Source organism: Micromesistius poutassou (assembly GCF_964030765.1).
Source record: "Micromesistius poutassou genome assembly, chromosome: 13".
NCBI lineage: Eukaryota > Metazoa > Chordata > Actinopteri > Gadiformes > Gadidae > Micromesistius > Micromesistius poutassou.
The window spans coordinates 16,414,407-16,419,406 of record NC_140283.1 but is presented as its reverse complement, the minus strand read 5'-3'; the positions used below and the strand labels follow the sequence as shown (position 1 = coordinate 16,419,406).

At 46.8% G+C, this 5,000-nt stretch overlaps 1 long non-coding RNA gene across 1 annotated transcript in view; it reads right to left on the bottom strand.

Moving 5' to 3' along the window:
- LOC311357379 overlaps positions 1-5,000 on the bottom strand; it is a 33,913-nt gene that overhangs the window by 8,472 nt on the left and 20,441 nt on the right. The window contains exon 3 of the long non-coding RNA XR_014637818.1: positions 3,655-3,766. This is a non-coding gene — a long non-coding RNA (uncharacterized lncRNA). The remainder of the gene's footprint in view (positions 1-3,654; positions 3,767-5,000) is intronic.

Below are 5,000 nucleotides of genomic sequence, written 5' to 3'. Positions count from 1 at the left end.
TATGAAGATATATAGAGGGATATAGAGAGAGATAGCGAGGGACATACAGAGAGAGATAGAAAGGAATAGAGATATAGAGGGAGTTAAAGGGATATATAGAGATAGAGAGATATAAAGAGGGAGATAGAGAGATAGATAGAGGGAGAACGGAGAGAGATATAGAGAAAGATAGAGCGATATAAAGGGTCAGAACAGAGAGAGAGATAGAGAAAGATAGAGCGATATAAAGGGTCAGAATAGAGAGAGATAGAGAAAGATAGAGCGATATAAAGGGGAGAACAGAGAGAGATATAGAGAACAATAGAGCGACGTAAAGGGAGAGAACAGAGATATAGAGAAAGATAGAGCGGTATAAAGGGTCAGAACACAGAGAGATATAGAGAAATTTAGAGCGGTATAAAGGGTCAGAATAGAGAGAGATAGCGAAAGATAGAGCTGTATAAAGGGTCCGAACAGAGAGAGAGATATAGAGAAAGATAGAGCGATATAAAGGGTCAGAATAGAGAGAGATAGAGAAAGATAGAGCTGTATAAAGGGTCCGAACAGAGAGAGAGATATAGAGAAAGATAGAGCGATATAAAGGGGAGAACAGAGATAGAGATATAGAGAAAGATAGAGCTGTATAAACGGAGAACAGAGGGACAATGCAGAAGGAAATAACAGCCGGCCCGTTTTCCACCATCTTAGTTTGTATTGATTATTCTTTGCCTCCACGTCTGTCTCTCAGACATGCAAGCATGCTCGGTCTCTCACTTCTCTCTCTCTTACTGGCTCTCTCAATCACTCTCCCTCTCTCTTTCTCTCCCTCTCTCTCTCTCGCTCCCTGTGTGTGACTCTCTCTCATGCTGTCTCTGTTCGCCACCTTCCCTCCACGGCTTGGCTTTTTCCATTTGTGGCCGATTACTGTAACGCTATTGTAAAACAACTTCCTCCCTCTACTTCCCCGTCTGGCGTCCTGGAGCCCCGCTGCCGACACCATTTTCCCCCTCTCTCTCTCTCTCTCTCGCTCTCTCTCTCTGTCCTACAGCAGAGCGGCTCAGGAACAGAGAGAGAGAGAAGGGCAACAAAAAAGAGAGAGAGAGAGAGAGAGAGAGAGAGAGAGAGAGAGAGAGAGAGAGAGAGAGAGAAGAGAGAGGGAGAAACGAAAAGAGAGTTCTGCGCGCGTACGGCGTCTCCTCTCGTGGATCTAGTCCTCTTTCGTGTGACCGCTCTCCCTCTCCTTTCACCACCTCCACTAACTCCTGGCCAGGAAAAGGGGGGGAATTGCGTGCCTCACAAAAGGGAACGCAGAAGGTGGGGCCAGAACCGTTGTATTTGTGTGTTTTTTTTTTCCTGCTGCGTTTCCTCGCTGCAGAAACTTTTCTGTGGGCGGGGGGGCGGGCGGGGGGGGTACTGGTGCTGCTGCCGTACGGAGGGGGTCTCCCGCGTAACGCAGAGTCATCAACATGGCCGCCGCCGCTCTCTCGGTGGCTGAGCTGCGCCGCGCGGCGTGGAGCCCTGAGCCGAAGCTGAAGGCTTGCTTTCATGACAACCAACCGACAAACTCCCGCTCTCTCTGCTGAACGGCTTTTCTGTCCCCTCGCTGCCACGGCGGCTTCAGAGAGAGCCCCCAACCCCCCTCCCCCACTCCTACAAAACGACCCTTCCATTTCTTCTCCTTCCCCTTCTCTCTCTTCTTCTCGCTCTCTCTTCCTCCCTCTCTCTCTTCCTCTCTCACTACGTGCTTCGCCACCACAAGGGTTTGAGCAAGAGACACAGGTGGCGTGGAGAGAGAGAGAGAGCGAGAGAGAGAGAGAGAGAGAGAGAGAGAGAGAGAGAGAAAATGAGAGAGGTAAGCTACCATTAGTTACACTAACTCACGGCCTCGTGTGGGATGAGCAGGACTCTACATTTCTCTCTCTTTCTCTCTCTCACTCTCTCTCTCTCTCTCTCTCTCTCTCTCTCTCTCTGTGTCTCTCTCCCTCTCCCCGAGCAAGACTCTGGCTAGGTCTGTCTGTCCGCATTGGCACGAGCTATAGAATCCTATTAGACTGAGTGCAGCTGCACGTCACATCTCGCCATGCGTTCTGGCCAATTGAGAATCCACGTCTTCATTAAGCCCGTCCAGGGCGCGTACATATACATCAGGCAAATATGTAGAGAGAAAGCCTTATTTGGGTATAACATGAAAGAGTTTGGAGAGGGAGAGGCGAGGGGGGGGGGGGGGGGGAGCGTTTGTATATCGTTTGTTTGAAATAATTATTCCTGGGGCTCTTGTCACATTTGACACGACAAAGGGTTCAATTGAGGATACAACTTTTTTTTCTTCTGCATTGCTCATGCGACCTAAGTCGTATTGGCCAGGGATTTTTCCTGGGATACTGCAGCAATTATACGTTATTTACTGTAATTCATCGACCCTCAAATTAGAGTGTGTGTTTGAATGCAATAAATCAATTGTAAACAGTATGATGCTTGCTTTATTGTATTGTTTTGACACGACTTCTGAGGTCTTTTTTTTTTTCCTTGAAGAGGAGGCTGGAAAGTTAATTATTTGTGTCTGCAGAACGTTAAAAAAAAGAAACTGGTGGATATTAAAAAAAATACATTTGTTTGACAGTTTCAAATTGATTTATTCGGTCCGATTGATAGGGGCAGCAAAATCAAAATGGCGGATGCCGCCATTTCAGGCGATTCATGACATCGGGCCAAGGGTTTAGAAAAAAGGTGCATCTTTTAAAACAAAACTCTTGGTCAATGAAACTAAAAGGTATATAGGGTATATACAAACACATTTATATTCAAGGTTATACCACAAATAGGTCTTATTTTATAAATAGCTCAACCTTCTAGTAAAAAAAGGAAATCATCAAGTATATCTTCTTTATCTAATAATAGTTGGCACAAACAATATATGGCAAACATATTAACAGTCTAAAACCATTAAATTAAGCTTAACACATTTTGCCACCATTAAACCTATTTCCTGTGTGGAATAGTATAGTTAGTCTGCTGTATAAGTAATAAACACAGAACAGAAGAATTCATTGGAATGTTAAGAATCGGTTGGAATTTGAATCTGAATTTGGCTTGGGACTTACAAAATAACTACTAGATCAGCACATAGCAAGGCCCGGATAATCAGGTTTTTTTTTTTGTATGGAGAGATGAATACAAATATTTAGCAGAGCCAGAGGGAAACGCTGTGCAGTGTGCAGGGAGCCTGCTACAAGAGAAACATTTGGGAAATTGCGGACAATATTGTATTTTCCTCCTGTTCAAATAGCTATAGGTGTGTGTGTGCGCGTGTGTGTGTGTGTATGTGTGTGTGTGTGTGTGTGTGTGTGTGTTTTAGCTTCGCTGTTCCTGTGCTCAGAAACCTCCAACACCACTATACTACTACCCCCACCACTACTACTACCCCCACCACCACTCACACCACCACCACCACCACCACCACCACCACCACCACTTCTCCTAGTCTATCACCCCTAATTCAACCACCACTAGCACCACTACCACCGCCAGCACCACTAGCACCCCCAACAACCACCCCCACCTCCACCACTGCACCCCTGCTACAAGGTGAAGGTGCAACATCTCATACATAAAACCAGAGGAATAATCAAAGGAATGAAAGAGAAGGCCGGGGGGGGTGTGTGTGTGTGTGCTTACCACAGGAGCAGCATCCTCACACTTGGATAGGAGACGTTTGACAGCAGCAGCAGCAGCAGAAGCAGCAGCAGCAGCAGCAGCGGAGGTGGTGGAGGTAGTGGTGGTGGTGGTGCTGCCGGAGTAAGAGAGAGAGAGAGAGAGAGAGAGAGAGAGAGGGAGAGAGAGAGAGAGGGGGGACACGATGAGGTGGTCTCGCTTTAAGCCGCGCCGCACGTGTCTAAACAACCTCTCCATTACGGCGCGGGCCTCGGAGGTCGCTCCCTATCGTGTCGGGGGACAAAGGTCGCGACCCCGGGGTCAACAGCGTTGCAGAGGAAGCCGCGTGGCCCCATTGAGCGCGGCGCTGCTGTTTGCTTTAAGGAGCTAAAGATTACCAACACATTAACTAATGCTGGTTAGAGGGGTCACGACCCCCAGGGACAGAGGTCCCAGGGGGGGGGGGGGCGGAACATCACGTCTTATTAACACGGCCTGACCTTTGACCTCTCTCCCCTCCCCTCACAGGCACCTCAGGCCAGTCAACTGTGGCCAATGCTTCCCCCTTCGCTGACACGCAGGCATGAACACACAGCACCAACCCACACTCCAGACACACACACACACACACACACACAAATACACTAGATGTGAGAATACACACACACACACACACCATACGCAAACACAAACACACTAGATATGAGCACACACACACACACACACACACACATGTGCACACATATAGACAAACACACACATAGACAAACACACACGCACACGCACACACATAAACACCAGACATGAATACACACACGCACAAAGAATAACACACGCACCAACACACCAGACATGATCAGAAAAACACATCACCACACACACACATACATGCACAAACTCTTCCCCCCCCCCCCACACACTCACACACACACACACACACACACACAAGCACACAAATTTAAACACAGGAAGAATTGAGTATCTGCAACTAGTTTCTTTAGTTGTACTGCAATAATTGAAAATGTCTGACAGAGGCTAAACATTTATCAAGCAGTACAGCCTCACCGAAATAATTTATGCATGTATTGAAACATTTAAGAATTTAATTTGTGATCCACAAAGCCTTTCAAAACGATTTTTTTTAGGACGTTGACTTTTGGCTCTCTTGGTGTTCATAAAATGGGGGCATGTGAGTAAAGTTCTGATTACAAAATGGTGGACGAGACATGCGCAGTGGTGATGTCCCAGATAATATTACACGATGCAAAGTGCACAGTTCTGGGTTCTTCAAACCAACTATTTCGGACCGACTTTTATCTTGAAAAATTGTATACACACACTTTAGCTTAACCCTGTATAACCCCAATTCA